The sequence below is a fragment of the Poecilia formosa genome, unplaced genomic scaffold, assembly GCF_000485575.1.
Source record: "Poecilia formosa unplaced genomic scaffold, Poecilia_formosa-5.1.2 Scaffold115, whole genome shotgun sequence".
In the NCBI taxonomy this organism is placed as follows: domain Eukaryota; kingdom Metazoa; phylum Chordata; class Actinopteri; order Cyprinodontiformes; family Poeciliidae; genus Poecilia; species Poecilia formosa.
The window spans coordinates 745,519-756,917 of NW_006800054.1; the positions used below are offsets into that span (position 1 = coordinate 745,519).

At 38.9% G+C, this 11,399-nt stretch overlaps 1 protein-coding gene across 1 annotated transcript in view; it reads right to left on the minus strand.

Moving 5' to 3' along the window:
* LOC103143768 (serotonin N-acetyltransferase-like) overlaps positions 1 to 3,652 on the minus strand; it is a 7,239-nt gene extending 3,587 nt beyond the window's left edge. The window contains exon 1 of the mRNA XM_007560439.2: positions 3,648 to 3,652. The gene's annotated coding sequence lies outside the window, so the exon portion shown is untranslated. The remainder of the gene's footprint in view (positions 1 to 3,647) is intronic.
* Between the last annotated feature and the right edge of the window lie 7,747 nt (positions 3,653 to 11,399).

Below are 11,399 nucleotides of genomic sequence, written 5' to 3' on the forward strand. Positions count from 1 at the left end.
ACTCACTTTGAGTAGGACAACAAAAAAAAAAAAAAAAAAAAAAAAGCAAAAAAGGGGGAAAGCCTTCCTCAAAGACACGTTGGCCGTTAATATTGTGTAAGGAATAATCCATTTAATCTTGGTGTCGAAGCTGTAACTTGACAGTGACAAAATGCAGGTGAATTTATGAAGAGGCGGGTAAATGTGATCAAACAGTTTGGGGGTTTGGGATTTGAACAGCTGACCTGCTGGGGCAGCAATGTGCCATTGTCAGAGAGGGATGTAAGGACTGCAGACAGAATGCAATGTGGCTATACGACAGAAGCAACGTCAGTGTGTGAGTGTCCACAGAGCAGAGGCAAAGGTTGATAACCCAGGGCCCATCTGAACCGAGAAATACCCTGATCAGCAGAATCGAATGCAGACAATAACATGTTGAGGAGGATGGTGTAAAAGTGTTTGTTGGAGGCCGAAAGCTGTTTTGCCTGTTTTTTTTGTGTGTGTGTTTTTTTTTTAACATTCATTTATTTATTTGGTCACAAACCCTGTTTATGCACATAAAAATGTTCAGCACACTTTTAACTTTATACAACATCACCAAAATGCACACAACTGTTAATGATATGAAAAGCAAAACTGTAGATCTATAGAACAGCGTTATAAAATAGTTTGTAGCAACATGATGTTAATTTATCACCTTCTTGCAGATTTAAAATGTTTACACAGGAAAAAAACAAAAAAAACAAATGGACAATCAATTACCCTAACCCCGCTTTGACTGCTACTATTAATCATGCCCGGCTTTCCGAGGGCACTCACAGCAAAGCATTACATACGGTGTGGATTTATGATTTATTCATTGTAAAATAAATGAATCAAACTTAAGCAAGTCTTTAAACAGTTTCATTTTGTGGTCAACATCTATTCCTCACTTCCAAACTTCCAAAACTTTTTTTCTTCTTCCCAGATAGGTGAAATATTTTCAAGGATTTGGAGCTCCACCAATTCCAAATGCAGAGCCTGATGTTGTCCTGCTGTTTTTACGTGGCTGTGTCTTTTATTTTCAGTGACTTCAGGTGTGGCAAATAAATAAATAAATAAATAAATAAATAACAGGGGAACTGAGAGTGTGAGATCAGATGCTGCTCACTTGAGATATCTCTGATGTTTTATTGTGTGGAAATAAATAAAAATGTAAGGAAAAGGGACACCTCACGTTACTGAGTGAATTGTCTCCTAAAGGACGATGCATGTTGACATACTGCTTTACAGAGCATAACAATGTATAGGATAAATCCCCAACACATTTTGTGTACATTTGTCTGGTGATGTTGTTAGCCACGCTCCTTTGGTTCTGTAATCTCAGTCAACACATGCAGTCTAGGATCAACTTGTCTAAGTGTTTACGGTTGGTTTTTATGTTTATGTCATTGTACTATGAACTGTTAATTTTTTTTTATTAAAAATGTAACATTTGATTAATTACAGAAATATTAATAATGACTCTGGCAGATTTTTTTAAAAAAGCTGTACAGAATCATTTTTAAGTAAATTAATCTAGATAAATTTGGTTGTTTTTATGTGGGTATTAACTACAAAATACAGCATTTAGTTTGTTTATGGCATAATTCAGAAAAATGTTAAATGGAAAATACATAATTTGAAAAATTAGAATAGCTATCAAAGACCCTAAGGTATCTTTTTCTATAAGAATTAATCTACTTAAAGCCCTCATGCCTAATTCATTACATCTTAATCCTACAGATTTTGCAGGACCTTAAAGTTCAAAAAGGTCTTTCAAAATTTTTGTTTTTGCAAAATTACAAATGCTTAAATAAACACGTTTAACTCTTTTTCTATAACAAACATATTACAAATGTGTCTTTGAAACAAATAGTGGCTTTTCTGACCTTAAGATGGGGAAACACAACATATGATTAAAATCAAAACCTTACTGAAATGTTGCTACTACTATTGGTTCTGAGGAATCCTCATTTTAAATACTGGTAAATTTAGAACATGTTCTACTTTTATAGTTGCTGTTTGGTAGCTGGAGTGTGCTTACTTTCCCTTATCTCATTGTTGGTTCAGACTTCAAGCTTCAAGGAACACCCAAACCGATAGAGTATCCCAACCCTGACACAACGGCGACAGGAGTGAAGTTTTAAATAGGGTACCCCCCGCCCAGGCCCACTCCCGCTTTCCTCCCAGCTCCTCTATCTTTGGAGTGGTCAGTTTTCATGCCCAGAGGCTGTGAATCCTCATTGTGTACCAGACTGCTAAACTTAAACTGACTGTTCCCTGAATGGAAACGCACACACAGATTTGTATCTGGAGAATTTCAGCAGTCCCAACAGCATCACATCCACCAAACTCACTCCAGCTGCTTTCCCAGAAATGAAAAGGGCGTGATTTGGACCACTGTCACATTTCTTATTTTGACTTTTTTTTTCTTTTCCTGCTGATGTTTAACTTGGTTTGAGTTAGATTTTTTTTTTTTTTTTTTTTTTTAGCTGTTTCACCAGGGGTGTCATGATTTAAAAGGTTTTCATTTGGTGATCGTTCGGCCAAATTCAAAGTTTTAGACTTTTTTTTTTTTTTTTTCTAAAATGTAACCTTTTTAAAAAAAATAAAAATACAAATGACTAATGTGCTTTTTCAACCTCTGGGTACCAGCTTTTTTGACATAAGTAGATTGGAATTTCTTTTTAGCTGTCAGAGAAGGTGCTGTGGCAGGAAGCCAGGCACATTTTACGTCTTGGATGCAACTCTCAACTTGCTCTGTCTACATTCACATGCTGCTTACCGATATTGCCAACGTTCCTGCAAATTTTCATAGCTGGCCCAGCTTGTAATGTTGTGCATGGAAAAAAAAAAAAAGATGTAAAACCCCTCATTTCTGTTGTGCAGCTGATCACGCCCAGGTTTTTTTTGGAGAAGGTTTCTTTATGGAAGCCCAATGTGGTGTTTATGTATCCTCTTAAATTGACGAGGAAAAAAAAAACTGGTGTAAAAGTGATACATTCTTTAAACTTTCCAGAGTTAAAACAAGACATTATGTCTAACCACCCGCACATTTAGCAATGATTTCATTATTTGTATTTGGAAACATTGCTAATTGTGTGTGCTCTGACTTGAGGGGGAAAAACTGACTTTAGTTCCTTTCTAAAAGACTGTGTGTTTTCCCTTGTTCCATCAGTTGTAAAAAGGCCTTCCTCTTTCTGGGCTTTGGGACTGTCCCAAAGGACCTGCCCCTGTCTTCCCTGTTTTCCTGTGCTTTTGTCAGAAGTTTTCCACATATCTTTCATCCCTGGTGTATGGCTTCGGTCTCCCCACTTCCTTAACATTCATCCTTAGTTTTTTACAAGTCTTTCAACCCTTCCCCCTCCCCCTCAAAGATTTAGCTTTACTTTCTTTGACAAACAGGCTGTTCATTGAATGAATTAATTGGAGTGAGCTGCAGCAATCCGTCAAATCTCTGTTAAATGACTTCTCTGTTCATAACTCTCCCACCTTCCATTACTTATCAATAAAATTTTATCCAAAACATTAATCTCACATTTTCTATGAACGTTTTAACAATTACACCGAGGAATAAGATGGGTCAAAAGATACTACTGAGAATCGTACGTTTATGGCAGGTTATAAAAATTTGTAGTGTAGTGAACTAATGCTGCAAAAAAAAAAAAAATGAGCAAGTCTAATCAACTACAATCCAAGAAAATTATATTGAAGCATATTCAAACCCTTATGCCTATAGCTTGCCCCTCCTAGTTTTCTCCAATGTCTATTGTACTGCAAAGCTTTCGTGACGCAACCTTCGTCATCTGTATTCGCCTGCTAGAGTCTGCTACGGGTCTCTCCAGATGTTCATTTGCTGCACAAAGTTTTGTGATCGGGTTGACTTTGCGCACTGGCAGTGATGGAGAACTCGGTCAGAGGGTGGTGCTAAACAGAAAGCCAATAAAGAAAACAACAGGTCAGATCGTGAGCAAAAGAAAAACAACAAAGTTTATTTTAAAGAAATCCCATGAGAAGCCTGCTCGTTTCCGAGGGTGTATAATTTAGTTGGCTAAAAAAAATTATTCTGTCTTGGCGCTTCTTTTCTTCTCCTCTACTGAGTGATGGCGCTCAATCTAACACATTATTGCCCCTTACAGGCTACAGTAAAAAAACAGTAGCTCTCCAATTGGAATGTGGTTATTCAGCTGAACTATAAATAGTATGAATAGGAGCATGCGCTCGTCCACCAAGTACAAGCAGCTTGTGTACACAGACATGGAGAGGCATGTCCAGCCCTTATGAGTTCACAAAAGTCTATTTGCGTCTAAGCTGCACATTGAAAGATTCATGTTGATGGTCTAAGTACAGATTTTCTGACCTAATAGTTAATTTGGACATGGTTTGGGAGAAGCAGAAGTTTATAGAGAACAAAATAAACCCCAAGAAAACTCAACTTCAGCACCCACTCAGGACATTTATTGAAGGAGCTGGTTGGGCTGTAGCATCAAATGGTCATGAGACTGCAGAAACATTAATGGATTTCTCAACCATTTCTTTAGTTAAGAGACACATCTGGACACAAAACATGTTTCTTTTAGTCTGTTATCATCAAGAAAGTGATGATGGTCCCTTGTTGTTCTTTGGGTTTTGATTTCTGTAGGATCTTCACCTTGGACTCAACACTATGCTGAGATAAGAAAACAGAAGCAGAGCATCCTTCAAACATTGACACTTCACTTCACTGATGTAAAACAAACTGAAGCAATCTGCTAAGGGCAACTTTGCACAAGCAATTTTATACAAACGCACGATGTCACAAGAAGGAAAAACTTGCAGTACCTATGTTTTTTTTTTTTCCGTAACATACTTTTAGGTATTATTCTAATAAAATGATCAACCCATGTGAGTTTTTGTTTCGTCTTGTAAAAGGAGGAAATGCAGCTGTTGGTTCTATATAAACGAAAGTACAAAACAGTTTGGAGTGATACAAAAGAAGAAATGAATGACTAAAGCTGCTGTGGGTTGGGTTTCCTGAGATGATTCGATCAGTATGATAAAATCTAGCTGCTTAGGTAAGTGTGCAGAAGAGCAAAGAGTCTTTGGAAATGAAAATTCACTGTAAATATATTATACGTTTGTTTTGGAGATTATCAGAAATAATACCGTAACAAGATTTTCCCCTGTTTTGTCACCCAAATCTCCTCTCACATTTATAATTTTTCCCAGTGAACGCTGTTCATGTAATCCACCGAAACATCTGGTTGGACTTGTTCTCCTGTAAGACCCAAAGACAATGTTTTTTTTCCTGTGGATTGAAAATGTGGCTATTGGCATCTGAAGCTCTCTGCATTATCAGATTTATTCTCATTTCACGGTTAAAGCAGAGGACATGCAGCGATTAATTTACATGTAACTGATTTGTGAGATTTCACCGCATGAAGCCATCAGGAAAAGTTCTCACACATGCTTTGAATGTAGCCACACTAACATCGCTTGGCTTTTTTATAATGATGCCTCCCAGCTTTTCTTCCTTCTCGGCCATATTTGCCTTTTGAGCACATGAAAGAGATTCAAATTTGGGAGCTTATTATAATTACCTAGCTGCTGTGTGGGGAAGTAGAATGATTTTTCCCTCCCTCTAATCCAGAGAGAGGCCTAAAGATTAAATAGGTCTCTGCTCCTGTTATCACTACAAAATAAAAAATATATATATAATCCTCCTGCCTGTAGAGAACCAGGTTTAAACATTTAGCACCGTATTGAAGTCTCCATATTTCAGTGTGAGAAGAAATGTCTGGTTCGACATTCTCCATAAGCTTCGCATACATCTAAAATACAAAAGTGTCCATTTGCATGGGTTGGCCAAAACAAGTCGTGTAATGTTGTTTTTTTTTTTTTTTTACAGTAAAAGTCCTTAGTTTATCATGACTGAATGATAGTGATACAGTGTCGTCTTTAACTCTCATAGTGTATGACTCGGTGGCTCCCAGATGGCATTTCTAAGTCAAGTTCAAAGTCTTTCTTTTGCAACTTTAAAAGCTACTCTGTGTCCATATTTGACTTTGTGAAGTTTAACTGAGATTAAACATCTGCTCTCAGCTTTGATCCGTGCTAGTGTGGGAAGTGACCATTCATACATTACAAGCCACACTGAAATCTCTTGCTGATTTCTGTCCAGCAGGCTTTCTTTTCACAGAAGACCCGTTTTTTGTTTTTTTTTCTAATAGCATTTCAGTCACGTACGCCTTGTCAGGGCCAGGGGAGGGGATGTGTAAGTTTACACGTGCCGTGTGGTTCTGTTCCTGTACTTGTGAGCAGTCGTATGTTGTTTCCTTGGTTGTGTTGACCGGACACTAAGAATGCACCCGGTCTGCGGCGTGTTTCCTGCCTTCATTTACACATTGCCCCTCCCCTGTTCTGCGTTTCCTTCCTTCCAGGGCTCCCCAGTAAAACAAGCAGTAACCATAGCTCCTCAAGCTGGTGGTCCACCACAGAGGATGTGACATCACCCCTACCCTCCATCCTTTGTCAAGTATTTTTATTCCTGCTGATTGATTACTTTACTGTGGGGGTTTTAAAATAAAGGATCTCCACATTAGTAAGTCTTGAGCTGAGCGCCGTGCACTACGCACACCTACATGATGACACTGCTGAACCTTGATTAACTTAGCTTGCTGTGTGCCTCATGTCGATAAATTCTTCTCAGCTGGGAATTTGCTTAGTCTGCCATTTCCACTGATGCGAGAATGAAAACTTGAGCCGGATCTTGCTCTTTTTTTTTGGAGTATCAGCCTGCACAATGACCCTTGTTCAGCCCAGTCCACACCAGTCCATACAATGAAGCCTTTTGTAGTCTAAATCAGGCTGATATCATGCTGGAAACTATGCAGATGAGGATCACATGTTGTCAAGACATGCTCTTTCAGAGATTCTCCTCTTACTCACCTAACCAGAGACTATTAGACTTTCTGTAGACAATAATTTGCTTGTATGAAGTCTCTGGACACAGTTTGGAGAACCAAAAGGACTTGACCTTAACCTCTTTCTCAAAACAGCAGCTCTTTTGAGCTTTGCATGATGGTGCATCAGACATGATCTCGTTATCATGATGTGAAGTGCAAATGAGATCGCTGACATTCTTTTCCGTGAATTTGATCTGCCTGACAGCTGAAGTTTTCCCATGAGACATTTTTGAAATGTGATGACACTATCTCATTGGATAAGACAATGTCATCACATAAGAGTTATGTGAATTTACAAAACTACTTTATTTTTTAATCGCCTTGACCTTGGAGAATGATTTGAAACAGACTCTCAGCAGCCCAGACATGTGGTGGAGCACGATACTGAAGATTGGTTAATCACACAATATCCATAGTATTCAGTGCACCCTTCTTTTTCATCCTTTTTGTATCCTGCCATTGGTGCCTCCCAACTTTCTTTTTAGAATATGATTCTTCACCTTTATCCTTTATTCTTCCACTTGTATTAGATTTTATATTAAGAGGTTGTCTTGTTTTGAGAGTGATGCCTTTATTTTTTCTCGTCTCCTACAGCTTATGCTTAATTTGCAAGGCTGTAAAAATAATATATACATTGGCATAATTCCCAGAGGTTTTGTGCCAAATCCGCTTTCATCTTTCTTTGACCCCGCCCCAAAAATGTTATTGGTAATACCAATTGCCAATTTTAGTAAGTGAAGTAAGTGAGCTTTACTGTGAGAATATCAAAAAGCGTGTGCATACTTTTACAAGATGTATATCTTTAGGTCTTCATCAGCATTGCACACATATCGAATTTCTTTGCTGCCTCCAGTACGTAATTGATCTGTACTCTAATGGATTTTTATACCACAGATTTAGGAGGTACTGAATTTTTCCTTTTCTTAAAGGCTACAGTTGGAGATTAATTTAGCTAATGACAACCTTTTCAGTGGCAGACGGCATGAGCTGCGTAGACGCTGCACAATTCAAAGACTGTGGTTTTTTTACGCGTGGATATAACAGGAATGGACAGGATGGTGTAAGTGGGCTTAAATGTTCTGTTGTTTTTAAAACCCCCATATCTTGTTATCTAGACCTATGAAGTATATATAGCTCATGGTGAGGGAGTCTTTTATGTCAGCTGCTTCCTGAAGATTAGAGGCACAAGCAGAGCCCTGCACTGAGACATTTCACAACTTTACTCGGTGAGCCTCATTTTTCCACTGAAAGCTTTTTGTTGTCTCCTGAAGGGACCTGAAATGGCTTGTGAGAAAAGGGAATGTGCAAGTACCATGTACTGCTACCTGCATGTGCACAGGCACTCCACTGAGATCCGAGCTGTAAATTATTTACCTGTGCACAATGATTAAAAATTCATGTGCTGTATTAGCTTCGCGTGTAAGATTTTTTTATTTTATTTTTTTTAGTCTTACACGGAGACAGCTTAGAGATATCTGCTGGTAAGCACACTGAAATCTGTGTAATTACATGTGTGTGTATCAGTTTCTGTGTGGCAAAACATTCCTCCTTCAGACTGATTTCCTGCATAGGATATTACTGCGCTATGAAAAGTCAGGTCTTTTGCTGATAATACAGCAGAGCACAATTTTCTAGGCTCTGTATTTGCCTGGGAGTGTCTTAAGGCTTTGTAGAGGAAGCAAAGGGGTGGGATGCGATGGCAAATACAGATGGTGTTTATTTCTTTCACAGAGATCAGTGAAAGCATCTAGGTTTATAACGGTGGCTTCACAAGCGCAGTATTCAAGAGCCGTCTTCTTATTTCTGTCAGAAAACAGTTCCCCGCACAAACACGCGCATGTGGATTCTTTTTTTTTTAAGTCGGGTTCACTTTTATCTAATTGCACACAAGCAGCCCAGTTTTATAAATAGACCGCTTGCACACAGGCTGCTGTTAAGAGGCCATTTATAATTTTACAACCTATTTATATTTCTGGCTTGCAGTTATGATTGTGAGGGAGTGTGGCATTTAACTGGATGCAAATCTGTCACTCCACGCGTAACTGATATAGTTAAGTTTGCGTGGTTAAAATGATCAGACTGAAAGCTCAGTGACTGAATTTAAGATCTTTAAAATCCTGACATGGGAAAATGCATTAGCAGCTCCACCATTCGTCGGCGTGCACGTCGCCTGTGCCCACCGTCTATCTCCCCGGCCACAGCAGCTTTTTCACCCCCACCAAACCACTACGCATCCCCCCTCAACTAGCTGTGACACTTGATCTTCGGGTCAGCTGCGGTGGATATTTCTGCTGTCTCGGTGTGTATTTTTTTTAATGTCGTAAGGGCCGGTTTGGTGTGACAGACTGTCACATGTCACTAGGGTCAATCCAGATGACTGCTGCTCTTGCTGGTGCTCAGTTGCACTTCAGCTTGTGGCCTGTGGCTGTATTTTGTCATAGACGGGATGGGAGAGGGTGATGTAGAAGTAAACCACTTGATTTTCTTTCTATTCTTGTTTCTCTTTTAGAAGAACATATTAAAGCAGCACACAAAACATATATTTTTAGACTTCCTTCCTGTGAACTATATTAGGAGCAGAGACATCACGTATTTCTTAAAGACAACATGATTGATGTATTAAACATGAGAAATTAGTGGTTGACAAAGGTAGCATTTTTAGAAGAGCAGTCTCTGTGTGTACTTCTTGAGGATGTAGACCCTGTTGGATAAAAACGATGAAACGGAGCAGCTTTGCTGTACTCTGTTCAGCCTTACCATTGTCAACTGAAAGTACTGCTTTCTCTCGCACTCTTGCAGCCTTAATGAACAAATGAACATTTCTCAACAAGCAATAGGTTGTGCAATTTTGAAAATGGGCCGATTCTGGTAACGAGGTGATTTCTCCCTGCATTTCTATGAAGTGTCTTGCACATTTCTATTTATGTATCTAGAAATGAAACGGCAACAAGTTGTATTTCTTTTTTATATTATTGTTGTTATTCTGCTTTCAAATCAGCGGTTTTTCACCTGGTTCTGGTGTTTGCAACATTCCATAGTAATATTACTTCTTCTTACAGTCCAATTCTCCTCATTCAAATAAGACCTTTTCCTTGATGTACCCAAATTGGAGAGTTAGCAGCATGATGTGCTCTCTGAAGCTCAAAATTTCTGCAATGCTGTTCAGGTGAACCTCACATGGAAGTAAAAACGACACATTTAGAAATCCCTTTGTAATTCAAAGTTGAACACCTTCGTTCACCATGTGAAAGTAAAACTTTTAGTATAAAAGTTTTCTTGTGTAAAACAGAATAAATGGTATGTGCTAGAAAAACATGGAGTGACCCTGTCTGTGCCACTTGGTTTCATGTCTAAATCAATCATTAGTCTGGCTCTTGTGTGCACTTTTGTACTGAACTGGTGTCCCGTACACCGAAAGTGTGAGTTTTGACAGGTCACAGAAGGGCACAAATGAGAAAGTTGGTGTGAAGTGGACAAGAAAACGGAAAAAGTAGCAGCAGAAACAGAAAATAAAAAAAGAAATGAAAGAAGGAACTAAAGTTCAGAAAACTGAGCAGCTGTCAAAAATGAGGTATTATTATTAGCAAGCTCATCCGTACCGTGTTGTTACACTTGATTGGCCCTCCTTTCTTACCAATTTCTTTCTTTGATCAATCAATCAATCAATCAATCAAATTTTATTTGTATAGCACATTTCAGCAGCAAGGCATTTCAGGGTGCTTTACATAATTAAAAACAAAATAAAAACAGCATGTGAAGCATGCAATAGAACAGTATACAATACAATAGAACAGTATTAACAAGCTTCGTATCTACATGAGGATTTACCCTTATGGGGTATCCTCGAACAGAGAGGGGCTCTAGGAACACCTCTTCTTCCCAGAGTACAGATTTTTAGTCAAAACGCTGTTTAACAAGGATACTCAAGGATACTTTGATGACTGCTGGCTCTGTCAGCGACAGAGATGCAGCTTTCTGAGCCACCCAAAGTGTGACTGCCTCCTGTGGTGCAACACGCAGCAACACAGTGGCCGGGAACCAGTCAGCTCCTGTCCGTAGTGGTTAGGTCTGCATGTGGTTTCAAGGCAGCTACTGCTGCCATTTTAGCTTGAAACTGCCAGAGATTTTATGGAATGCGGCTACGGCACGCACAAAGCCAGAGATCATTATGTCCTTGGGTGGAGAAGATGTAAAGAATGTAAAAATATTTCTCACGACTTACTCAAGATAAGGATTCATGAAAAATGTTTGCTGCCTTAATTGCCTTAATTGTCTTTCATGGACTAGGCTCGATCCTCTGTTGTTGTTTTTCCTATTTATTTCAGAACTAGAAAGCATTTACAGGGCATTTATGTGAAGCAATGTCACGGAAAACTAAACTGGCATGTTGTGTAATAAACGGAGAGCGCTGGCTATGCCTGTCAGCTCTGTTCATTACGGCCTGCTGGGTGTCCC